Source organism: Dermacentor variabilis, chromosome 1, assembly GCF_050947875.1.
Source record: "Dermacentor variabilis isolate Ectoservices chromosome 1, ASM5094787v1, whole genome shotgun sequence".
Lineage (NCBI taxonomy): Eukaryota > Metazoa > Arthropoda > Arachnida > Ixodida > Ixodidae > Dermacentor > Dermacentor variabilis.
In genome coordinates, this window is record NC_134568.1 from 36,257,753 (window position 1) to 36,284,927 (window position 27,175).

A 27,175-nucleotide genomic window follows, 5' to 3' on the forward strand; every position below is an offset into this window, starting at 1 on the left:
GAAGCCGAGGCCGAAGAGGTGTGTTGCCTCCGCCGGGGGGCCTTAAAGGTCCAAACACCCAGCATCGGCTCAACCCCCAGGATCCCCTTTTCCCCAGACACGGCTAAGCCGCGCACGGCTACACGCGGGAGGGTCCAACCCTAGTGTGCTCGGGTCCGTGGTGTCGCAACACGCCAAACGCCTGCTGACGCAGACGCCCCTGCGGGGAGAGCGGAGCGAGACAAGCTCAACGCTCTCATCCGCAAAGGGGTCAAGAGGGCTCTCGGGCTACCCATCAGGACCCATACCCAGGATCTCCTCAAGCTGGGGGTGCATAACACTGCCGAGGACATTGCCGAAGCCGAAGAACGCGCGCAACTCACTCGCCTGAGCACCACAGCGGCAGGTAAACACATCCTCGAAGAGCTGGGTTACCACCCTGCGGGATTCCAGATGGCCACTCCGATCACTAGGTGCATTCGAGACAAGTTCGAAGTGGCCCCTGTGCCCCGAAACGTCCATCCCATCCATAACGAGGGCAGATGCAAGGCCAGTGCAGCAGCCATCCTCAAACAGATCAAGCAACGAGACATTAGAGCAAGCTTCGTCGACTCCGCGGAGTACAGCGATGGGAAGACCTTTGCCATCGTTGTGGTTGACTCCAGCGGCAAGATTTCCAACAGCGCCTCCATTCGCACTTCAGACCCGGAAGTCGCCGAGCAAGACGCCATCGCCCTCGCCCTGCTAGATGGTCGTGGGTCCGAGATATATAGCGACTCCAAAAGTGCAGTTAGGGCTTTTCATAAGGGTTGCATCGCCAAGCAAGCTGCTCGTCTTCTTAGCAGCTCGAGTCGATATGCTCTCACGCATCATTCAATCCACTGGTTTCCCGCTCGCGTAGAATCGGTCGAGGGTGCTCCTCCGAACCTCAATGAGTCTGCTCACTTGGCTGCGCGTGACCTCACCGACCGCGCTTCCTCTGCAAGAAGCACCGACTCCGCTCCTCCCTACGGCCACAGGGACGCTCCCGCTACTCACAACGAGATTATTAAATTCTTCTACATGTCTAGAACGATCTTTCCACCCCCTCACCCCCAGTTCAATAGGGCGCAAGCCGTTTCGCTTAGGCTTCTGCAGACCAGCACATATCCGTGTCTGTCCGTTCTCCACGAGGCTTACCCGGACGTGTATCGCGACGACGCCTGCCCCTCCTGCGGGCAGACCTCTACTCTAGCGCACATGCTCTGGGAGTGCGGGTCGACATACCCCACGTTCATCAAGGACTCGCTTCTGCTTAGCCCCGCTCTAGAAAAGCAAATCCTGGCTGTCCGGCGTGCCCGCGACCGGGCCGGTGGGCTAGACCTACCGGTCCCGACGTGGGACTAGCCGGGTGCGCGACGAGTTCGCGTCCTCGCCGGACCTGCAATAAAGTTTCTTCACTCACTCACTCATCTAGCACCTGATTTGTACATGGGCAATGTCCATGCTACCTTCCGAGTGCTAGAAAACGTACTAGACTTTAGGGAAATATTGAAGATGCTTGTGAGAACAGGGAACAAGTATGCTTACATGCGTCTTAAGCTCTGCGGAAGAAATACCATCAGCACCACAAGAAAGGAAGGTTTGAGGCACTTCTTACACTTGAAAACAAGGCTTTCATTGACTGATAGCGTACACAACATGCCAGACTGAGAAGGAAGGTTACTTGAAGCATATTTCACACCATATAGCGAACAGAAATGTTCTGCAAAGGCATCAGCAGTGTTCGAGACATCACCATTTTCATCAAGAAAGGGAACAGCTTTGGCACTCTTTTACAACAGTGAGAGCGCACGAAACTCCAGAAATATTCTGAATTATGGGTCGCGCTGGGTTCAACACAATCAATGTGGTCGTAGTAGTAGTAGTAGTAGTAGTAATAATAATAATAATTATAATAATAATAACAATAATAATAATAATAATAATAATAATAATAATAATAATAATAATAATAATAATAATCTTAGTGGTAACGGCACTCTAGACTAAAAAAAGGCTGATGCCTGTATGTTAGAGCGTCTGATAGCCAGCCATCTAGAGCAGGAATTCTCATCTAGGGCAGTCATCTCTGATAAAGATGACGGCGTCGTTGTCACTGATCATAATCATGTTGATGTGCTCTCTTCTGTTGCAGCGTCACCGCATTTCAAAGTCAAGGAGAATAAGGTACTGTGTGTCGCCTCCGCGTCCTTCTATTCACGCTCCATCTTGTCTCACTGAATTGGATATGACACACTGTCTCCAAGAGCCCTTCCATCAGGACGGCTCGGTTTAGACTCATCATTGTAAAAAAAAAAAAATCTCAAACCATGAAAATTGAAACAAGCGCGAACAAGACCAAACCCAGGAAAGCAAACAAACGGGAGTGAGGGCTGACGCAAGCAGACATTAGTACGAAGCGAGCTCTCCGGCTGAGACCAGATGCAAGTACGCAGCGAGCGGTCGAGTGTGCTCGCATGCACCAGTTTCCCGCGCGCACGTCACTGAAGTGGATACTCTCATTGGTCTCCGCCGTTCGCGGCTCGCGTCATTCATGTCCAGCTCCGCATTCGCTCTTTCGTATTTCACTGTTGTGCTCGTTCGCTCGGTTACGCCGAGGCCAATGCTCGCCGCAGGAACGGGAGCTGCGCTCTAAAACAACAACCTTGGGATAGAGCTGTCTACCGCTTTTCAAGGATCGATATATTTTGTAGTGCAATAGAAAGCTTTCTATACGAAGTGTCTAAACATGCGGTGGTTTCTCCGGGAGGTGAGTAGAAAATTTTAAAACAGAATGTTTCGATCTGCGTAGTTCCTTATGAAAACTGCGTGCGGACGCCGACAACACTAATTTATGGACGTGATAAAGCACCACTCTGGGCCATCAAAGCACCGCAGTACTCACGACCGAGGGCTATTCATTCGTCCGGGAGGCTTTCGGGCGCTCTGATACTGTTACTGCGGCTTGTATTAGCTAGGCGAGGAAAGAATGCTTTTGCGCTGGTATATGATCTTCTACTGATTAGGAAATGGCGGCCTAAGGTGTACGAGAAGCAAATGGCATGCTGGTGCCTATTTATTCTCAAATGCGGTTACATTTAATTTTTTTTCTGCAGACATACTTCCGCTACTTTCACGTGGGTTGCAAAAGTGAAAAAATGAAAAGATCGCCATGTGCTGGAATATATATATATATATATATATATATATATATATATATATATATATATATATATATATATATAATATGTATATATACATGTATATGATCATCATTTTGCGAGCCAGTTTCAAAGCTGGCTCACCAAAGCAGCCAATTTGAAAGCAGTTTCGCCTGCTAGTGTCGACGCTTGCTTTCGTCTGTGCATTTCGCCGGCGTAATATGGCGTGAAAGAAGACGTAGCATCACCTGCCCACAGAAACCTGCCGCAATCGCTGGTGTACTTATATTGAGGTGCACGTTAGAGAACATTGTGGTTGCCATAACTATTTTGGAGTGCTCTGGTACTGCGTGCCTCATAATCATATTGTATTTGGCCCCTACACCCACCATTTCCTATCGCGATAGCAATTATATTGAAACTCCAGGCGGCGACATCGACATTTCCTCTCAGTTGCGCTGAACGGCAGCGTCATGTGCGGACAAGGAAACAGCGCAAACGCTCAGTTTAAGCAGCATGCGCGCGTTGCAAAGAAAGAAGGTAGAGCGCACGCTGACACTCTACACTCTACTCTACGCGCACGACACTCTATATACATCAATCATGCTCGATTCTCGCGATGTCGCCAGCACCACCGCGTCTGGCGACGGTTGACTTTCCTCACTTTTGCGAGAAGGGTCAGACATCGCGAAGTCTTGCGGTGCCGGCGGTGAAGGCGAAAGCGAGAGCTCCCCTTACAAAAATTTTTAATGTGTTTTTTTAGAAAGTCTTTTGAATGTTCTCTATAGAACTCTATTGTGTTTATTTTGATTACCTATAGAATTTTCCTATAGAGTTTCAAAAGTTATTTGGCCACCGCATTCTTATAGGAACTCTAAAGACGCATTTCTATAGAACATTTCTATCGAGTTGCTTTAAAGATGCTAAAGACAAATTTCTATAGAATATTTCTATCGAGTTTCTTTAGAGATGCTAAAGACAAATTTCTATAGAATATTTCTATCGAGTTTCTTTAGAGATGCTAAAGGCAAATTTCTATAGAATATTTCTATCGAGTTGCTTTAGAGATGCTAAAGGCAAATTTCTATAGAATATTTCTATCGAGTTGCTTTAGAGATGCTAAAGGCAAATTTCTATAGAATATTTCTATCGAGTTGCTTTAGAGACGCTAAAGACAAAATCCTATAGAATATTTCTATGCAGTTGCTTTCGAGTACCTACAAGCAAATGCCTATAAAAGCTAGGCCGATACGTGTAAAGAACTTGCAATTTACCAAAGTTCTACTGTAGGCAATAAGGACTACAGTAAATGCAGTGGCAAAATAATTGGTGCTACAACCACAAAGTATTCAGTTTGAAATCTTTATTGCACTTCAGACTAGATACATACTTCATATATGTGACATACACGCTTCAGACTAGAACTTGCAACACACAAACTGTAGCTGCCAACATGCTTCTCAGGTCAAGCTGGTGGTGCAAACACGCGAAACATCAGGTAAAAGAATCAGTGGCAGACTTGATTACAGTTGACACCTGGCAATAACAGGCTTGACTAGGACAAGAAACCATACCATTAAAACTGCAAAAGGAGTGCCTGTTCCAGCAGTGCACATTGAACGGTTGGATACTAAAGCCAGAAAATAGACTGATATGAATGTGCACTGCAATGTTGTGTCAGCCTGATGAAACGACACAGCATTTTAGTTTGTTTAAGTGCAAAAATAACACTGGCAGTCGCTGTGAAAATGTGGCAAATAATGGCTTTCACAGATAAGTACACCATATACCGAAACCACACAGCATATTAGTCTATGTTTATGTGTAAAATTAGCACTCGCAGGCCCTGCAAAAATGTGGCAAACAGTGGTTATCATAGAGCAGTACAGCATATATCGTACAAAGTTTAAAAGCTTGTATTTCGTTGTAAGGGAAACAATTTTGAGATCAGAGCCAATATTCTAATTAGGGTGAGAAATACAAACCAGACCGACACACGCAACGACTAAAAAAGAGATTTAGCTCAGGAGCTCCTATGTAATGCACATAAACAGTAAATAGTTTTTCTCGGCAACTATGGAATCAAATTTGATGAGGTTTGATACATTTAAAAATGTTTAAATCATAGTTTTACATTAAAACTATCAATATTTATTAAAATTAGCTGAAAATAGCAAAACTTGAAGGAAAAGGACTTAGTTTGCAACTGTAAAAAAATGAAGAACTAGCACAAGTTCGTTAATTCTGTAAATTTTCCTACTCAAATACATCCAAAATACAGAAATACTTTTGAGACAACCACAGCACTAATTTGAAGTTTGTGGCATTTGAGAATTCAACTTGTTGCAGGAAGAACTATTTGGCAGGTTTAAGAAAAATAACACCATGAAGCTTACTAATCCCCGTCTCTGTGCCAGAAAGAGATATCACAGTTCTGCAGACTCCATCTGCTATGTCTAAAGTCAACAAACTTGATATATGAATTTACAGCTTACATGAAATTGTTGCAATGTTTGAGAGTTTCGCACATCTAATCATAAATTAGTGATTGTACATTAGAGCAGCATATGGTATCTCTCATTTGCCAGATTAAATTATGGTATTAGGTCCAACAGAAATGTGATCTCATTTTTTAGTTGAGTAAGATTTGTTAACCTTACTGCTCTGTTTCTTCAAAATTTGCAGTTTTCATGAATTCGTATCAAAAGCAGACTAGTTGTCTGAAAATGTCTTATCATGGTACTGTGCTACGTGAATTATGCTTTTTCAAATAACATGTTTACTTTGATGCAATGATATTTCTTTATTTTATCTGATTCCTTGCTGAAAAACTGCACAGTATTCACGAGATATGAATAAATAAATATTAAGTGAATAAGTAAACAAATATTGCGGTTTGTCTTATCATTCCACCACCAGCATGACCTGTATGGAGCTTTGGCTACTGCTCACATGTTGCAAGTTCATTCTTACATGATCACCTGCTATTTCACTTCCCAGGAAAGGAGCGAGGAAAGGCTAGTTTTTGGCCTCATTTGGTCCGTCTAGTAACGGCGACGCTGGAGCCTGGAAAATACAATTGAAATTAATTTTCAAAAGGTGTAATGAACATTCAGCCATAATGTATTAGCAGGCACAAACATGCCACAAATATCTATATAGTTGTAGCATTATGCTAAGTTTCATTTCAGTATTTCAGAAAAAAATTATAACAGAAAAGTGGCAGAACACCCCACCTCCCCACCACTCTGCCAAACAGCGGCAGTTCTTTTGAGAATCATTTTTGACAATATCTTTACTTTCCCAAGATACTGTGACATCAGCACTGAGCCAATGTGCCTGGCAGTAGAATATCATTGCTGATGACAAAAAGCATCTCCAAACGACAACAGCCTAGTCACACATTAATCTCATCTTGCAATGACAACACATTCCCCATTTATAAGATAAGCAAGCAGGAACACCCATGAGCTAAGAGTCCTATACAGACGTCACACTGTGCATAGGAAACAAATTTTTTGAAAAGAACGGAATGACCTACTGGCTTCTATTGCTGAGCACTAGACAAAATTAATATTCCATCCGCTGTTAGCCATAGTTGGTATGTACTATGCTTAATATGCCAATAATAAATTTCTCACATGGAGCTTGAGCAATCATGATGATGCATGTAAGTATCCATTGTATGGGGAACAATAATGTTTTAAGTTGTTTTCGCAAATTATGATGGATAACTGCCAATTAGTGGTATTTGGAACACAGTCGCAGTGTCACTGTCAGATACAATGGACACAGTATATTCGTGCTTTTTGAGTTATTGAAACAATTAGTTTCTAATCTAGTACAGGTATGTACACTGATATGTATCCTAAACGCAATGATAAGACTTCCCAATTGCAATTGAAAAGTTAATTCAGTTTTAATTAAAAAGGGTCCTTCTTGCAACATGGCATGTGAAAAACAGAAAACAAAAATTATACTAATCATGTCTCTTTGAAAATTGATTGCATAACTGCTCTGTAGGTCAAGCAGAAAATTTAACAAGAAATAACGTGCCTAAAACTAGTTGCAACAAACAAATTTGTTCCTACGAAGGTTGCAGACAATTCAGTAAACAGATTGTGACCCAGTCTTTTTATGTGGCATTCCTCAGCGAATTTGTTGGTCAATTGGTTGCCGCAGCTGAACAAAACAGATGAACAGTCTAAATCTGGCGTGCAGCCCCAGTCCCATGGGTGCATGGTCAAGTGGGACGAACATACTGATCCGGGGAGTGAATTATGGTGCTGTCTTAGGCACGTGTTGAGGCACCGGCCAATCTGCTGCATGTACATTTGACCAAATATACACATGATCACAAGAATAGACTACACTACCTCTGACAGACACAAGACAAATTTAGTGGTATCTAAGCAAGCCTTTCTTGTCGGGGTGCCTATATGCACAGCAGTGTGCAAGAGAATTGAGAAAGGCAAGCAGGCAAGGGAGGCTTGCTCGGTGAAAGATACCACCAAAATTGTCGTGTGTGTCACAGGCAGCGTACTGTATCCCTTTCACATGTGGTCAAGTGTACATCGGGCAAACTGGCCGGTATCGATTGTGTATAAGAGACCACCATATTTCATTCAAAAGACCAGTATGGTCATCCAACTTGGCCGTACATTTCCACAACGGGGCTTCATGTTGGATTACAATCGTTCATCTGTTTTCATCCACTGTAAAAATTGACAAGTGAAATCGATGAGGCATACCACATATATAGTAAGACATGTGGGTGAGCCGCCATTTCTAATGCAACAAACAAAAAAGGCATCCTGTGTAGGTCACAAGGTATCCATATCAGTCTGTGCCTATGTACTACTGAAGTAAATGCAGCATAGTAAATACTGACCATCATATTAATTTTCAAGAAATTAAAGCTCACCAAATGTGTATTTCGCAGTGGCTGTTACTAAGGGAACAAAGAAGTAACTGTAAAGATATCAATGATAAACAAAGGTGTGCACACTATGTGCTTAGACCTGTGACATATTTAGTCCACTACACTTTGAATTCCTACATGCACAGAAAACTGCACGAGATTGTAGCACAAACAGAAAAAAATTATGCAAATAAGGGGTACAGCATAGGAAATAGTTTTCAAAGAATAAAACCACAATAAAAAGTCATAAATACACTACGTACAAAGCAAAAATTATATTTAACTTGCAGGTAAGCAACTTACGCAAAAGAAATACTAAACATCAGGAAAGGTTAGGTATAGTTTTATACAGAACACAATAATGTGGGCATAATGGCTTTGCACACAAATAGGTAGCAAGTTCAATAAGGTTGCATAAATATTTAGTCTCTTTAGTAAGCTGCAGTATGGAATGTGTTGACAAAATTCACCATGAATGACACCAAGCCCCCTTTTTGGAACACATACATTTCATACACACCTGGCATGACCATCCAGATCACACGCCATGCTGCTGCAGCCATATATCCAGAGGGTCTGCATTTCTGGGGGCTCCTCGATCTTGTAGTTTATGTTGTGGGTCACGGCCTCGCCACTACAAAATGAGTTCCATGTTAGCTTATAGCAGTGGCACAATAAAGCTGTGATATCGTGAAAACATGCAATCAGCACCTAAAAGGGTCATGAAAACAATGTCTGCACTAATGTGGAAAGAGAGCAAATGCTTGAAATTATCGAATGTCATGACAATAGACCTCAGACTCTGCCCAGGCGGCGCTGCGGAAAAACCCGTCACCAGCGCCCCCATCGCAGCCTTGGCGCTAACTGAGTAGTGCAAGGAGAGCTGTCCGAAAGCGAAGGTGCATAGGCCACAAAGGACCCGTCTCTTTCGTTTCTGTTGAGGCACGGTTTCCTAAAAATCAAGGACCTGGGAAGCTTCTTCCGCCAATCCACGCTTCGGAAAGGAAGCTCAGCAGGGCCAAGTACGTGTACAATGTAAAATAAAGTCTCAAGTGTTATTTCGGCGTGCTGCAACTCGCAAGTACAGAGAGCATCAGGTTTGTTTATAGGCATATCAGCATAAAATCTAAGCATTTCAAATTGGCTCATATTGAATATGTCCTGAACACAAGACTTAAGTATCGCCTATGTATTTATGTATTTTATCGTAATGTTTTGTCTCGCAATTATTTACAGAGACTAAATCCTTCCATAGCCTTTTCCAGGGCAGCAAACAGAAAACGTTTTCCAAGGCAGCAAACAGCGTGCGATCATAACGAAAGTAAGCTTCCCACAGTGCCTACGCGCTGCATCTTTCTTTCTCGCAGGAGCTACAGCATCGCTCAGTCCCTTAATTTGAACTTTTCGCAGACGCTTCGAGCAACAAGCGCGCACAAATAAATGTAAATAAACGCGACATTCTTTTTCTTTACACACGCGCATTACTTTGCAATTACTCATCCAGTGCTCCTACAGCAACGTTATTGCTCACGTTTGAAAAGCGCAGTGAGCGGGCTCAGCACATTGCGAAGCGTGTTTTGTATCGGCGCAGGACATAGAAAATACGGAAAGTAGAAATGAGCTCGCGATACAACGATGCTCTAGAACAGAATTTTGGATTCATAAAGGAACCAAAATGTTTGGTTAAGCTGAGCTGCCAGATCTCTCCGTTCCACTTGTTGAGTCAAGCTGAGGCGGACGTCTGTTAAAAGATGGAGGTATCGATGGCCCATAAGCAGGATGGTTCGCAACGTCATTTTTCTCTGTTACCAACGAAGTGGCGGCTGCAGATTCTTGAGTTTTCGCTTGATTACCACGGTCCTTCGTCAGAGCTACGCAACGCAATTACAGAAGGACAAAATTGTCGCACTTTCTCATGCGAGCCGCTGTGTTGTGGGGAATGCAAGTAACCCGATTACCCAACAGGTTGAACGGCCCATATCCAGCGCTCTCGCCTTTCCCCTTCATACGATCGCGATGGAAATCCGTAAAACTAAACGTTGTTATTCCGTCCTTCACGTTCATGGCAATTTACAACACAACAGTAGCGTCGATTGCGGCGTTTCTTCGTAGCGCGCGGAGCTATCGCGGTTGCCGTCGTTTCCCCCATCAGTCAGAAGAGCGAGCCAGTAAGCGCTTTATGGCAGTTCGGCGGCGTGTCCGACTAGCGTTGAAATTCATAGCTCTCTGTCTGTGTGTTAAATGCACAAAACACTCGCCATATGGACCAAAATCTAGTTAAATCGTTGTTTCGCAGTCGCTAGCTGCATAGGCAACATAGCAAGGGAGTCGGGCGTCGCACTACTCAATTACTGCATCCTCGCAAAGGCAGGTGGCGCTACGCATCTTGCAAAACTCCAGAGTCTGACGTCCATAGGGACCTCTACATCAAATAATGTTTTGGACGCGCCGTAGCAGCAGATTACAATCTAATCTTAATGTTTTTTCCATTACTTAGTATAGGCAACGTTCCCCTGTCATGTTTAGTTAAGTCAGTTATGTCAACACATCTTGTCTTGGAAATAAAGCTGTACTAGTAGCAAGCTGTGATTGGCTTACATTTTTTCCCTAGAACTGTTCGTTAGCCAAAAACCTCGTAAGCAGAGATTGTGCACAACGTCGAAGCATTTATAAGTGAGGAAACGTCATTGAAGAAAGAATCGATGAAGAGGTAGACGGGTCGTTACTATGCAACTTTAGCAGACAGGCGGGAGCTCACGCACAGCTGCACAAGGTGAACACGATTTCCGAAACTTTTCTCAGCGGAAGCAAACGCTTATCAGGATTATCAATTCCGCACTGTGGCAATAGAGTTGCGTACACAATTTTTACAACCAGCGCGTAGCAAGTATCAGCACAGGGTTCACTGTTGACGTGGGTGTTCCACTTGCTACGTTCGCGAGGCACTCTATACAGACACGGGAAGCACACACAACACGGATGAACGCACGTGTAGTTGGCGAGCACGATTGCTTACCGTTTCAACAGTACGGCGAGGTCGAAAGGCGCTCTCCAAGTTTCCAGTGATGCGTCTGCGATGTTACTTGCAGCAAACAAGCCGCTGGGTAGTGGACGAGCTGAGGCACGCTAATAATACGCATTACTTCTTTGCGCCGTCCAGCAAGCTTTCCACGACAACCAGCGGAGACAAAGGGAACGCACTCCACGGCATGAAAATCGTTGGTCCACATTTAGCTGGCGCGCCACGCATACGGCGTGCTTACAGCGAGACTCAAGCCATCTTCTGGCACTTTCGTGCTCGTGAACTACGTCTCATTTCATTACAGCAAACCTAATAACACACGATCAAACAAACACATCGATGCAGCTCGCACAACAACCGTTGAAGACGGAGCAATTACAACACGCCGTATCTTCGTATTCTACCTGTCGCGTTGAATACGAAAATACCGACGCTGCCAGCGCCGTCTGTATAATAGTGCGGCTGTTGTGGCCTCCGTGATTTCTACAATAATACCCACTACAGCAGGTTTTGTGCCGTTTTGGGCCGAACTACATACATATGTTGCTAGACAAGAAAAAACATTGACATGCTCATATTGTGTGCTATAGTTTAGGGCAGAAATAAATTACATGAAGTATTCTTGCTTTTGAATCGCTTATGCCACATGTAGTCAGCAAAAAGCATGGCCTTCAAGATCCGGACAATTTACCCTGCGTAAGCTATTGCTGGGGTGTGATTTTAACGATTTCAACCTCGGTCACTGGCCTTAAAACCTTAACTGACTTTATGCGCAGCCGTTACCTGCACTACATGCGCCCTCACTTCGTTTCTCATTGAAGTAACTTCCTGCTGTCGTTTAAATGTAGCCCAGAAATTGTCCACACAACCTCGGAGGTACACATGTGCAGTGTGTGATGTTTCCGTGCGCTTGTGTCCGTCGCACAGCAACATAATTTATATACGATGATTTTTAATTTTACCCGTGAGGCACAGGTTACGCTTATGTGTTCCCTATCTTACCCGCCGTGGTTGCTCAGTGGCTATGGTGTTGGGCTTCTGAGCACGAGGTCGCGGGATCGAATCCCGGCCACGGCGGCCGCAGTTCGATGGGGGCGAAATGCGAAAACACCCGTGTGCTTAGATTTAGGTGCACGTTAAAGAACCCCGGGTGGTCAAAATTTCCGGAGTCCTCCACTACGGCGTGCCTCATAATCAGAAAGGGGTTTTGGCACGTAAAACTCCAAATATTATTATTATTATTCCCTATCTTGCTTTCGTGGCGATGTGCTTATCATGCGCGGATCGCGGTCATGTGGTCCGTGACTTTTCAAGATTCCTTGAAAAAAGAAATCGTTTCTGCAGCGTGCATTTGTCGCATTTGAGTGGTGTGTGCCAGAAATGTGCGGCGGCGTTCGATGTGTTTCCGCCCCAAGTGCTGCAGTCACTGCATGCCAGCAAATAGATATGACGCGATTGCTAAGGCGCAGTTTTGCTTAGTGTTTCTCGGTATACATCTTTGTGATTTGCCTGCATATGCGATATAAACCACAATGCGCGCTTCCGTTATATTTCTTTGGTTTTCCTAATTTCGATTATTGTGATGTTTGCCTTCGTCAATGAGTGTCTTTTTAACGATGCTCCTACTTCCTAGTAAAAAACCTCGGAAATGCCGATTGCAAGAACCAGCGTCTTCCAGTGCCTTCCAGTGTGAAATCAGCGCGTTGTTATTATTTTTTTTTAAGCACTGGATCGCACTGGGTACGCTGGCGCTCGCTGGGACTCACTCGAGACCAGTGAGAACGCTGGATAAGAGAGCTGGGTCACACTGGAAGAGACGGTCGCATTGGAAACCGCTGGTTGTGTTTGTGCCGCGCTGGCTCCAGTACGCAAGGACGAGCGCTGCTCAATATTAAATGCTTTATACAATTTCATTACTTCATACTAGTCTCTTGTCCTAAATAACGCTATATCTTAGGGTCATAGAACTATTTCGTGTCGCAGCATGGAATAAAGGTGCGTGAGCTGCCTTGTTTATTCCTGCACATGTGGCAATGAAAATCACTTTCGTTTTTTTGCATTTTGCCTTTTGACAAAGCGGATAGCTAAATTCTTGAACGAAACCATGCAAACGCAGAGGATGCCGCTTTTTTAGTAGTTCGCACGTAACATATGATTGGGAGTTATCGCCATTGTCGCAGTGTTGTGGAGTGGACATGAAATCCAGAAGTCGTTCAGACGCGCTCGAACAGACCCCGAGTTCGAAGCCTACCGCTGCTTGATATTATCGCACCGATAACAAGGCTGAGGCGATTCGTGCGCTTCCACTTTCCCTATTGTACTAAAAAGAGTTCTGAGGCTCAAATACACACATTTTAGCTTTCGCCAGCTACCCGCGCCGAGATCAGTCCCCACCGAAGCTTAGGCATAGCGTATCCGCCGAGTCCGTCTGCACGCTATCGGCGCGTCTAACCTCAAGAATCAAGGAGTCTAACAAGGATAAATTACTTTATATTTCAGATTTCGCATCGGTGCTTTCAAATAAACAATTTTTTCATGTCTACAGTGCCAGCACAAGAAGTGAGGAGCGCCGATGTGACGCGTCATAAACGCAGGTATATGTGCTGTCGCCGAAGGCTCCCAGCACTAGCCTGCGCTTCTCTGACGAAGATATATGACTAGACAGACGTGTAGACTGAAATACATCACTGAACTAAGAAAACATAGCATACCCCTCGCGTGAACAACAAGAAACGGCTATCGAAATCGGCAGTAATAGCCCATTCATGCAGCGTCCCGGGTCGGTGGTTCATTTAGGACTTTTTTCGAAGTTAAAATACCGATCGCAAGTGAAAGTCGATGTTATGGCACTTCCGAGCACACTATTGAATATGGAAAGCAAATTTTTCTTTGTGGTACAGGCGTGAGTTTTAGTTGCTGGGCGATAGCGCATCTACCACGTCTGTGCAAGACTTCTCTCTGTGAAACTAAAAGTGCTTCTCAATTTTGGTATGCTAAATTAGCCGCCCGTGATCGTATGCTGGCGTGGCGTAGCGGTAGTGATCCAGGCTGGGGATCTGCAGGTGCGACGATCGAATCCTGGTCAGAGCACTTCTGTTTTTACATGTTCTTTTTTTCGTTTTTCATTGCACTAAAACGCTCTCTGTTGCTTTCTCTATTCAAAAAATGCATACGGTGTCTAGGCACCGCGTATTTAACGCGCTAGAGCTGTTTTTCGCATCAGTAACCAGCGCCTCCCAGTACGCCGCGCTTGCCCAGCGCCCCATGCATCCAGCGCGCGGCACTGGACCCATAATCCAGCGATGCACTGGATACTGGGTACTGTTTATAGAGTGAAAATATAGAGCCGTTCTTAGACAGGCCGCACTTTAGCTTCTTTAATGTCCTATAAACGTTCCTTTATAGAACTCAGTACATATGCCATATGATGGCACATTTTTAGAACGGGAATGGAGAGCCAGTCTAGAGACAGGCCGCATTAGAAGTTCCGAAAACGTTCTATAAATTTTTCTATAGAATTTGGTGCATAAGATGTCAACACGACCTCTATAGAATTATTATGGTGGATGTAGAGCCATTCTATAGACAGGCCGCATTAGAAGTTCTGAAAAGGTTCTATAAACATTTTTTCTGTAGAATTTGGCACATAAGATGTTAATACGACCTCTATAGAACGTTTCTGAAAACGTTCAATAAAAAATTTTCTATAGAATTTGGTACATAAAATGTCAATACGACCTCTATAGAACATTTATGGAGGGTGAATGGAGAGTCGGTCTATAGACAAGCCGCATTAGAAGTGTTAAAAACTTTCTATAGACATTATTTTATAGAATATTGTACATATGATGACAATAAACCCTCTATAGACTGCTTATAGAGCGTGAATGGAGAGTCAGTCTATAGAAAAGCCGCATTAGAAGTGTTAAAAACTTTCTATAGACATTATTTTATAGAATTTAGTACATATGATATCAATACACTCTCTATAGAACATTTATAGAGAACGAATGGAGAGCCATTCTATAGACAGGTCGCGTTAGAAGTTTTAAAGACATTCTATAAAAATTACTTTATAGAATTCAGTACATAGGACGTCAATACACCCTCTATTGCACATCTATTGTGTGTGAAATGACTTGTTTCTATAGAAAGGTTTCTATAGACTTCTTATAGAGATTCTAGGCAGACGACTCTATAGATCGCGAGTTCCTATAGAGTCCCTTTTGACTCCATAGGAACTCATTAGGAGTTCTAAAGGAACTCTAAATCCATTTTCATAAATCCATTTCCCAGGCGAGCGCGAAGCAGTGCACGAAGCAGTGCACGAAGCAGATCTGCTTCGTGCACTGCTTCGCGCTCGCCTGGGAGGTTTCCCACGTTTCCTTGCAAACCCTCTCCGTCGTGTCGCGAAGGCGCAAAGAGTAAAAAGCACGGGTATAACGGGGGAGGGGGTAGGCGTTGAAGAAGTGGCCGTACGCCTAGCCTGAGCGTAGCCGGCGCAGCGACGGCTCCGGACTAGAGCTACAGGCGTGTACGTAATTAACACTCCTATGTGTGCGCGAGCGAGCGCCCACACGTGTTTGTGAAGGATCTGGGCGCTGCACCTTCCCTCTTGACTTTGAAAAATGCTCCGAAAAACGTTAAAAAAGAGCAAGTGCCCACGTTAAGATCTCGCGCGGTCGGCCTTCTACCGCGGCCTCAGCTGGCGCCGTATGGATGGATGGATGAATGTCATGAGCGTCCTCTGTGAAACGGGGCGGCGGGTGGCGCCGCAAGGCTGTTGTCGCCATATTGCAGAATGTCGTGCCTATATTTTAAAAAAATCAACGAAGAAAGACAATAAAATAAAAAGACCGGAATTCCGAGCATCAGGCTTTCTTAACCACTACAGGGAACTTTGTTTTTGTAAGCTTCGGTTGTTCGTGATCTCCCTACTTTTGTGCCACCAAACTTCCAACCGCCCCTTAGTAACAGGATGTATGGATGGATAAGGCTGAACCCTTTGAATGGGGCGGCGGCACACGTCAGCTAGCCGTGTATAATATATTTTTTTACTTAGTGGAGGGCGAAATTTCACTCTTGCTTTGATCTTAGCCACAAATAAGATGACCTCCGTTTGGTTATTTCTACTCGCCTCAAGTCTATTTTTCTCCATTGTCCCTAAAGCCCAATGCTTTGAAAAAGTCCGCCCCGTCATTTCGAACGACGGGGCGCGCGTTCTGTAAAGGGTGAAACCCTTTGTAGAAAAGTATCAGGTATCCAGCCGTTTCCTCTTCCTCTCCACACGCACTGCATAACGCGTCTATCCCTTCGTACTTGACTTGGTACGTCTTAGTCCGAAATACTCTTGTCCTGGCGTCAAACAACAAAGCGTTTACCCTAGAATTATCGAATATATTTTCTTTGGAAATTTCCTGCTTGAAAGTTCTGTATGTTCCCAGTGGTGATTTCGTCTCCATTCCAATTGTCCACGGACTCATCTCTGTTTCTTTAAGCATATTTAGCGCCAGCAAACAAGGACGGAAGGGAGACGACAACACAATGCGCTAATGCGTCTCCCTTCCGTCCTTGTTTGCTGGCGCTAAATATGCTTTCAGTTTACCAACACCCGCAACAAATGGCAATTCTGTTTCTTTAACATTTTTCTTAACCGATGTTTCTTGGCTTGCTTCCCTGCTGCTGTCCAAATATTTGCGTGACAGTTTTCGGCACTCTTAAGCAAAATTACACCCTTTGGGTCGTATCTTGCCACACAACAATGATTGTTATCTGTCTTGTCCGCATTTCCTTTGATTAACGCTGCGAGCGCGGTACTTCCAGGTCAGGAACGGTATGCGCGTTATCAGCATGACAGAGCATTCTCGACAGGAAAGTAGCGAGCGCAGCGTTTTCAAGAAAGAAAACGCAAGCGAGACAGATGACGATTATCATTGTGTGGCAAGATAATCTCAAAGGGTGTGCATTTGTTTAAGAGTGCGGCTCCTTTTATCCATGTTGTGTCAACATTCCTCCTGTACAAGTAACTGAAAACTTTCCTTGCCCACCGCTTTCCCGCCATTTCTTTCAATCGCTTCTCAAATTCTATCTTGCTTCTAGCTTCCCTGCCCTTGAATGATGCCCATCACATGTCACCCTGCACCCCCTCATTTGGTGTATTTCCGCGTGTTCCTAAAGCAAGGCTACCAACCCCTCGTTGTTTAATTTCTAACCTTCCTCTAATCTCTGATCTCATGCACAGAACCGTATTGCCGAAAGTCAGGCTAGGGACCATCACCCCTTTCCAGACCCTTCAACACCTCGTACCTATTGTAATTCCACAATGCCCTATTTTTCATCACAGCTGCATTTCTGCTACCTTTATTCGTTACATCAGTTTCGTGTTCCAACTGGTACTCAGCACCATTATTTACCCACACGCCAAGATATTTGTACTTATCCACTACCTCCAGCGTAACCTCATATATCCTATGCTCGCCGCCCTGATTATCATTAAAAATCATGACTGCCGATTTTTCGTTACTAAACTTTAAACCTTACATATCTCCCTCTTTGCCGCAGATGTCCATCAATCCCTTCATGGGTGTATGGATGTTATGGGCGTCCCCTTTGGAACGGGGCGGTGGTTTGCGCCACCAAGCTCTTGCTATTATATTGCCTAATATCCTACGTAGGTTAAAAAGGAAAAACAAAACAAAACAAAAGAAAACCACACGATGAAGTCCCATAACCAAAATTTCTGACCACCTATTGTGAACTTTGTTTTTGTACGCCTCCGTTTTTTGTCGTTTCCCTACTTTTCTTTCACCAATTTTCCAATCGCCTCTTACTAATCTCTATTGCGGACATGTTTACTTGAGGATAACTTCTTCTTGGCCGAGTTGGTGCTTACTTGTTGCTTTTTAGCGCAAAAAACTCGAAAAAAAAAAGAAGACAGTGAGAGGCGAAAGGAAAGGATAGACGAGTGCTACCCTTACAACTGTTTATTCCGGAAAACACAGCATCCCATATATATACACACACAAAAGAAAACACATGCGCAAATGCATAAAACAAGCAAAGGGCGTCAGTCAGCTGAAGGCACTGTTATAAATGTTTCTATGCTTAGCAATCTGAATTCCGAATCATAAAGTGTAACAGAAGTTTGACTCACGCAAGCTAGATCAGTGGTATGGATGTGTAAGGCCTCTAACAATTAACGTGCGGTTTTGTTTTGGCTTCTGCCAAGGATCCTGGCATTAAGAAACAGTGGTTCGCAGTCGGCACAAGACCTGCAATGCACAGACAGGTTCGCAGTCGTAAAAAAATATTTGCGTGCTCTCTCATTCGGTCATTGACGCAACGCCCAGTTTGCCCAATGTAGCATTTGCCACAGCTGAGCGGAATCAGGTAAACCAGTCCAGGGAAGCAATGCACAAATCACGGGTGGCGCTACGAACGGGTGTACAGTGCAGCATGTTAAGCGTTACGTGCATCGTTACGTTACGTTACGTGCAGTTGCTATAGCTTGGTCTATTCATTTTGAATATAAACGGGAGCTTTAGGCTTGGCACTGCGCTTGAACTGGCACTGCACTCTCACTGCAACCACCCCATCAGAACTAATTCAGCAAGTGCAGATAAATCGAAGAAACCTCATATTTGATTTTCGTTGTAGCCCCAACATCGATGCAGGTATATAAGTGATAACAAAGTATTCACCGGGGGCGGCGAATGTGGGGGGAGGGGAGGGGCGAGGAGCAGGTGCACACCCACGTCATCCCCCCCCCCCCCCCGAGCCCGTAAACATAGTTCTGGCTAAGTCACTGCGGAGGTTTGCGAATGTTCGATAAATGGAATACAAGTAATATAATAGTCCTTTCTCTTCGATTCGCATTTGATTTGTGAATTCTCTATTCCAAGTTGTGGAATATTCGTTCCACTCGTATACTTAGGGACGACAAGAGTTGTTGCAGTTTACACAGGGGAAGATTGATGCAAGCGAATACTCTTCCCAATGATTCGGCTATACCGGCCGGCTGCGGTTCTTGCCGCACCCGCTCTTGAGCGAACTCGTGGAATCGTTTCCAGTTAACAAAATTGGGCACACGCTGTATGAAGAACGCAGTCGCAGTGGGGTACGTGGAGCGCCTTATGCGTGCGGCAGAGGGTCTATGGGCGCTATAGGGTACATACATGGACGTAACTAAATGCACAAGTTAAATTTATCCATACATGATAATGCTTAGATGCCATACAACTTCAGAAAAAAGGGGAGGCCCCGCCCAGATGACAGCAGAGCGGCAGCCGATTGCCTCTGCGACTGAAATAGCCCCGCTGAAGAAACCGTGCTTCTAAAACGCGTAATTCTCGGTACAAATAAAGACTTTTGTATTTTGATGACTGGTTTGGTAGAACTCTCGTGAGCGGAATGCTACAGCACATGCCGGATCACGAGAGAAAAATAACCCCGTGCCTTGTACAACGCTGCACGTCTTCTTTTTTAGCTTCATTGCAAGGGAGAAAAGTAGAAAGAGCAGCTCTGCATGATTTTTGCGCTGATTACATGTGCACGGCACATTTACTGGTTGTTTTCTGAGCTTAAAATGAATCAGTTGCTACTTAACAAGTACTTTTTTAAAGAACTATGCATTTATCTAGACCATCACAAAGCTGGGTGAGAAGACGATAGAGGCAGGAAAGGTAAAAAAAATGCTTCATTCGTCGTTTTAAATAAATACTCTTGGCTGTAAATAGCATAAGATTTATTTCCTTTTGTTTTTTGTTTTCATAAACTTATTTTCAAGAATGTGATAGTTTTTTTCTTTCGTTCCTTCTCACTTTTTTTAGAGCAACACAGTACATGAACATAGCCGCCGCTATCAACCGGCACCAGACTTTGTCAAACTTTCCTCGTCGTACCTTCACTTTGGAGCAAAACAAAACACCGTGGAACAAACACGCAGGATGTTTGTAGCGGTGTGTCGCCGCGGGATCCTGTTTTCAGACGAAGCGTAGCGCAGCGTCAGCGATGCTCGCTGCAATCTTTCCATCACTGGTCAGAATAAACGCACGCGGCACAAATGGTGTATCGTAAGCTCGCAATAATATTTCCGACATGGTAGACCACCACGAACAGTTCGGGAATTCACTCTGACGAGGGGCAGGCGCACACGACTTATACGACTCGGCCCAGTTTGAGGCGCGGGCGGCCATCTCCTCCATCGGCGGGGTCACCGGCCGTTCGGTTCATGACGTCAGTCTAGAGTGCGCGCCCATTGGTAGAGGCTCGTGTGCATCCGCATTGGAGCGGTAAACGCCCTTTTTTTTTTTTTTCTAAATTTGCACCTGACTATAACTTATGTTACAGCTCTAGTGGGCGTCGTACAGTCTAATTTCGCAATCGTGCTCGCTCTTTATTCATAGTGTGTCCCTCTGTTTTGCAGAGGATGTTTCGACACCAGGGTAAAGAAATGGCCCTGCCCCCCTCCTACGGGTGGCGCCCGGGACCGCGCTGCAAGCGAGAAACTTCTGGTACAAATTTCATACTTGTAGGCCTTATCACTACTGCTGAGTATGATAAATTATCCCTTATATGGCATGGTCGAGCTGTCAAACGCAACCATTGCATAAGCCATGAATGGCTTTTTTTCTTCTAAATAACCACACCAAAGTAAGGCGCGCGGGTAATAAGGTTGCAAAGATGTAAGAGATGATGCTATAGCATGTTTTTGTTGCATGCACTTTAGGAAGCTTCTCCCTCTGACCGATTTTAATGACGTTTTCCATATGCACTCGAAACGAACCGAGAGCTATTATCGTGTACTAAATGAGGAAGCTCCGCTATTTGCGTGCCTTTTCAAACATTCGCTTGGGCGATTCACATCCCTGTAACGCGTCAATCTTCCAGGCGAGCCGCAGTTACCGACCGTACTTTCTGAGCTTTATTTGAAGACCGACGACACTCAGCCGTCTCGAAAGTTTTCAGGCCCCGTGAGCGCTGTTTCTCGTCAAAAGGTGGACGGAAATTAAAAGAAAAAGACGCGAAAAACTAAAGCGAAAACGCCAAGTGCGACGCGACGCAATTTTGTCGGGCTACTCATAATGAGGCGGCACTCATTTGCATGCTCCGCCACCGTACCATACATACACACGAGTGCTTTTTTCGGTTCAAAGGATCGCTGTCGGCCTCTAAAATATACCGGGAAAAAAAAAGGCGCGAACTCTTTCGCACCGGCACCCCGAGACGTCATTCGTCATCGTGTAAACGAGGCGTGGGTGAACTTATGAACAAGTACTTCGCCAGAAAGGCAATCTGCGTTCCTCCCGCACATCAACGGCTCGTTGTCAGAAACTACAAACCACCTGGGGTTTGTAATTTCAGCAATAACACGGGCGTTAATGCGTTTCGCCCCCAGCGAAATGCGGCCGCCGCGGTCGTGATGGAACCAGCCACCTCGAGCTCGATCACTGGGCTACGACGGCTTGTGTCGTTACAAACTACGTAGCTTATTAATATATGTATTACGTATACGTAATATACGAGACGAAAGGGGGTTAACCGAGGGGCCCGATTTTATGAGTCATATCATGAGAAGCCAACAAACACTGACACCAAGGACAACATAGGGGAAATTACTTGTGCTTAATAAACGAAATAAAGAAACGATAAATTAATGGAAATTAAATTGGATGAAAAAAACAACTTGCCGCAGGTGGGAACCGAACCCACAACCTTCGCATGCGAAGGTTGTGGGAATAAATCTGCGAATCCTGCGAATACGTAAGCAGTCTTGACTGCCTCTGCCGAATCTTTTTCCATAAGAACAAACAGCCATTTAAAATATTAACTGCAGTTTGCCCTTTTGAAAACTAGTGAAATAAACATATAGGATACGCGCATCGCAAAGTGTCAAGCATGACACTGTGAATAAGATCGGGAATCCGCTGTTTAAGTAACCAAGATGCGACGGGGTGTCGAGTTACCTTATGTGCAGTTATAAGCTATAAGATGCTACCTTTCGGTACATTGCATCTATGGCCAGATTTTTTCTGCTTACCTAAAAACCAGTTTCTTATCCGACAAGATGCCACTTAGCGCTTTTCAACAGTAACTAGACATTGAAAGTTTGGTTTGAATCGCATCCACGCGTCTTTCTTCCTCAGGACATGCGCAGCTCTTACGCACTGACACTGGATCTTCAGTGCATTGTGGACTAAACAGGAAGCCAGACATTAACCTGCGAGAGCACTTCGACGCGCGCTGTCAGAGAATATCGGAAATGAAGAACATGAACAATTATGCCACCGGATTCGCAGATTTATTTATTGTCCAACCTTTACAAACGCCACAAACCTGCATTTGCTCTCCTCTTTCTATTTATCATTTCCTTATAAAGCGCCAGCTTTGTGGCCAAACCCGAAAGGCGCGCGAGCTGTCGCCCGCCATTTCGCTTTGCCGATATAAGCAAACCGCAACGTGTTTTCTGGACTCGCGTGAGACCGCAGCCACGAGGGAAACGGATATGTCACGTGAGCGCACTCTCGCCGCGGGTCAGGCACAAGCGAAAGACAAGACGAGCAGTCAAATCGAGCAGCGCTCCAGCTATGGTGGTGGTGATAAACTTTGTTGAAAGCGGGAAGGGCAAAGGGGGACGTGACTGAGGGATTGGGCTCAAGTAAGGCCCTGGGCCCGCTTGGCCTTCTCCGCCCAGTCCACCAGTTCAAGCTGTCGGTCGACGTCCCCAGAGTTGAGCCAGGCTGTCCAGTCAGTCTCGCTGCTGACGGGGGGATGAGAAAACAGGAGCGAGGTGCATTCCCACATTATGTGTGTGAGTGTTCCTGTTTCTGAACAGAGCCTACTTTGGTCGCTTTCCTTGCCCCCTGTGATTTTGTTAATGTACTTTGGGTGTGGGTATGTGTTTGTCTGAACTCGCCGAAACGCGACCACTTGCGTTTTATCGAGTTGCTTGGCCGGTGGTGAGAGCGCGCGACGCCTCAAGCGATACCTATGGGCTATTTCATGATAAGTCTCGCAGGGTTCCTCGTGTCTCTCCTCCTCATTCACGCCGTCCGCTTCCGCGGACGAGGCTCGGCGCGCGAGATCTCGAGCCAAACTGTGAGCCCACGCGTTGCCGGGCACAGCCGCGTGAGCGGGGGTCCACACGAGGGTTTTCAAGCCGCTTAGGGCGCGTCGTGTGAGGACATGGTACAAGTTTTTTTTTCTGAATTCTCATTCCAATACTCTGTCATAATGCCGACTGAGACTTGGAGCACTAGTGAATGCGGCATCTTTAGGCTGTCCGCGGCCTGTACAATTACAGGAAACCTTAAATCGGCAGAGTGGACTTGGTGGGGGCATTGCTTTGTTAATTTGCGAAAATACTGAATGTCAGCTCTTTCACTGCTATATCCAGGGTGCCCCTGATTATGAAATGCTTTGTTTGCTGGCAAGCGGTACCATATTTTCAGTTTGCTATCGACCCCCACTGTGATACAGCAACGTTCCTTAAAGGGACACTAAAGACAAATACGAAGTCGACGTGGACTGTTTAAATACATTTCCAGAAACCTCGCAACGCTTGCTTCGGGCCAAGAAAAGACTTCATTTTCGAGCATATTGCATCTGTATGGTCCGAATATCTTTTTCGAAATTCAAATCTCCCGCCACCCAACCGGAGAAGTGGTGACGTTGCATACGCCATCACCGCCCTTTGCTGCCGTCGGTGAGTAAAATGGCGCCCAACAGACGGCGGCACCGATCCAAGACAGAGCGGTGGAGACGCCGCTGCAGCTGCTTTTTGGTGAAATGGCGTAGACCGTTCGGGCAACCCGCGACATCACATGGAAGTTGAATTCTCTGCTGCTTGCAGTGTGTGCGAGTGTCGCGAGTCAGCAAAACCAGAGCAGCACTACGCGATCAGGGAAGTATTGAAACGCGAAAGCGTGGGCGGCGCATGATCGAGTGCAAACGAAACCTTTCGACCACCCGCGACGTTGTCATTGGTAATTTCAATGAGTTATTTTTTTTTAAATATTAAATGGAACGGGACAAGTAGCATTTTATTTCGTCTTATAATACAATACGAGGATGTTTTTTTACTACGAGTAGTTGAGTACTAGTGACAGAATTTAGCGGCGGAGTGCTTTCGTCATCGGGAAAGTGCTTGAATGTCCCGGCGGAGTCTCTAATCATGTCCTGCGTTTACCTCGATTTATCGGTTATTATGGCTCTGTTCGCGATAATAGTGACGCCTTAGAGATTCTCGAGCACTAATCTATCACTTTATCTTGACTTAGTATTTGCCTTTAGTGTCCCTTTAACTTTTGTGATCTGTTCCTGGCGTTTATTATCCATAATAATTATATAAAATGTTTGCTGGAAGACTTTAACGTCGACTTTCTTGGTACCAGTACCTTTAGGTGTGACTTTAATTGTATCATACTGTCCAGCAGTTGCAGCAACACAAGATTAACGTACCACTTGAGTAACACCAGAGTCCTTCCATGTTTTTCTGGTCACGAAACTCTGCCGTCACGCTATGGGAGAGGTTCATATGCTGCCCAAAGGTGCCGCGACGCGGCGCCACTGTGCCACAGAGGGCATCGTTCGCGTACCGTAATGCGTGCGCAGTGCGAGGCGAGCTGACTTTCGGGTACGTTCTGTGCATGTGCTGTGCTATTTTTCGAGTGTTCGGCTGTTTGGTTGAAGTGGTGGGGTGGGACAACGATGCCGAACACGTGTTGCGTGCCTGGGTGCCGTTCCGGCTACAAGGGCACGACCGAAAAGGTGTCGTTGTTCTGTTTACCTAATAACAAGGAGCAGCGCGAGAAATGGAAGCGGGCCATACCGCTGCAGGAAAGTGGCGGTTTTAATTTCGAATCGAAGTATACACGTGTGTGCGCGAAACACTTTGACGCCTCGGACATCGTAACGGCGTACAATTTCAACATCAACGGCGACGACGTGTCCCTGGAGCGTGAGAAGCCGACGCTGAACACATTTGCTTTATGCTTTGTTGCAACCTCAATTTGTGTTATACCAGGATAGAGTAGTTCACAGCAATAGCGCCCTTACCCCGACCACCTATGAAAGGTATAGCATTAGAATTCCTTTAAATGCAAGTGTTAAAATAGAATAATATGCATTGTTTTATTTTCCATTGTCCTTTAGTCTTGCCTAATGATGGGCTACAATTCTTCAATTGCACGTACTTTTAAGTCTATAAGCTGCTATGAGTAAGAAGGTTATTAGCACACTGTTAGCTACATTTGTATTGTGATTTGCTGAGCAAGTTTTGTCTGCATGTTTAAGTAACAGCTGAAGAAGTAGAAAGGTGGTATCTCTAACAAGCCATTTAAAAAAAATTGCTGTATTTGTGATGTGGCTACTTGTGTTCGTTTGAGAGTTCTTTAGCCGTGTGTTATGAAATGCTTATGCTTTACACTTTCTTGTTTATAGAAACAATCGACTATGCATTCTGTACTTATTGCCATTCGTTTGCTGGTGTTTGTTTCCTGCCTCCCAATGCATACCTCTCACGTTTGATCTTATTTCTTTATGCGTATTATATCAGTGTCATGCTTTTAACAAACTTCTTGCATTGTGAATGGTGGACCATTTGTGACCGGACGCCTCCGTGCTATCTGTATTTCGCTCCGCTTATTTTACATGATAAATAAATGATCGTGCTTGTATTTTGTTTTTGCACCAACACGTTTTATTTATTTTCTTAATCGAATTATAAAGTTTTTTTTTTCATTTTTCGACCATGATAAGAATATCAGGACCGGTGATTGCAACATTTTAACATATTGTAAATAGTTGCGAATTAAGAACCAAAATACCTAGTCTCGTCGTTTCTTCGTCGAAACCACGAGCAGTGAAGTGCTGGGCTTACTGACGCTTCTAAACGACTGCTTGCTAAGGCAATTGCCTAATTACAGCTAGTTTCAACTGTGCAGGTCCTAACATTTCAGGTTCGCCTTAATCCGTTGTTAAAAGCCGCACCGAAGGCATTTAGCAGCATGCGTTGTTGGGCAAGTTGGTTCATTGTAATAGGAAACATTGGTTGCGCTTTCTAGACAATCACATCTAAGAAGACAGGACAGGTCTGTCTGTCTGTCCTGTCTTCTTACATGTGATTGTCTAGGAAGACATTTAGTAGCGAAGTTCGTCTTGCATTAATTCTACCTCAATCTTATTCAGAAATGACATCGCTTTGCAAGAAATCTTAAGCGCATGGAGGAGCTCAGTTCCCTTTTCTTTGTCATTAAGTATTCTACGGTAGCAGCCCTTTGCAATAGCAATTTCATTCTTTTGATCTCGTTATAAGATACTGCCCACAGAGTCCTTCTATGCCACAGTTTAACAGAAACTGAACAGCTGTGCTCGGCGAACAATCTGGCGCTATGCGCAATGGAGAATTGACGCTTACTCCTCTGGTGATAAGTGGGACCACTGGCGTTTTGTTGCGAATGCGCGGTGTTTAATTTAAGGCAAATATTAAAAAGCGAAGCCCACCGAAGCGTTGAGGCGAACGGCGATGACGAACAAATCCGGACCGGGACCGCCCGGCCGTGTACAGCGGACGCACTTCGACGGGGGCGAAATGCAAAACACCCGTTTATTTAAATTTAGGTGCATTTTAAAGGATCCCAGGTGGTCAAAACTAATCCCGAGTCCCCCACTACGGCGTGCCTCATAATCGTATCGCGGTTCTGGCTCTTAAAATTCCAGATCTTTCTTCTTTTTGGTCTGAGACCGCCGCAAGCCCCATGTTATGAGCGGCTTTTTTTTCGTCCCGTGCGCTCATATCATCGCAGAAGACACGCTCAGGCAGTAATTTAATTATATTCAATGTTAAAAATAGTTACGTGAAACTAAAGCGATCGTTGAGGAAGTTGAGAAAGCTAGAATACCGAGGCTGCCCCACACACAACCACAGCGGTAGCGGCGTTCGCATGCCCTCTCATGCACGGTTGCGCCTCTAGCGGCGGGCGCTGGCGCTATATGAAACTGAGGCGGCAGTTTCGTGACCAGAAAAAACATGGAAGGACTCTGGTAACACTTAAACGCGACAGCGTCCTCGAC

At 45.0% G+C, this 27,175-nt stretch overlaps 1 long non-coding RNA gene and 1 pseudogene across 1 annotated transcript; both read right to left on the reverse strand.

The window, feature by feature from the left end:
• Nucleotides 1–4,515: 4,515 nt before the first annotated feature.
• LOC142576507 (uncharacterized) lies at nucleotides 4,516–11,502 on the reverse strand. The gene is made up of 3 exons (XR_012826858.1): nucleotides 11,099–11,502; nucleotides 8,603–8,716; nucleotides 4,516–6,227 (listed from the first exon to the last, which is right to left on the reverse strand). It is a non-coding gene; the product is annotated as an uncharacterized LOC142576507 (long non-coding RNA).
• A 4,678-nt stretch (nucleotides 11,503–16,180) lies between these two features.
• LOC142572036 (uncharacterized) lies at nucleotides 16,181–17,607 on the reverse strand (annotated as a pseudogene).
• Between the last annotated feature and the right edge of the window lie 9,568 nt (nucleotides 17,608–27,175).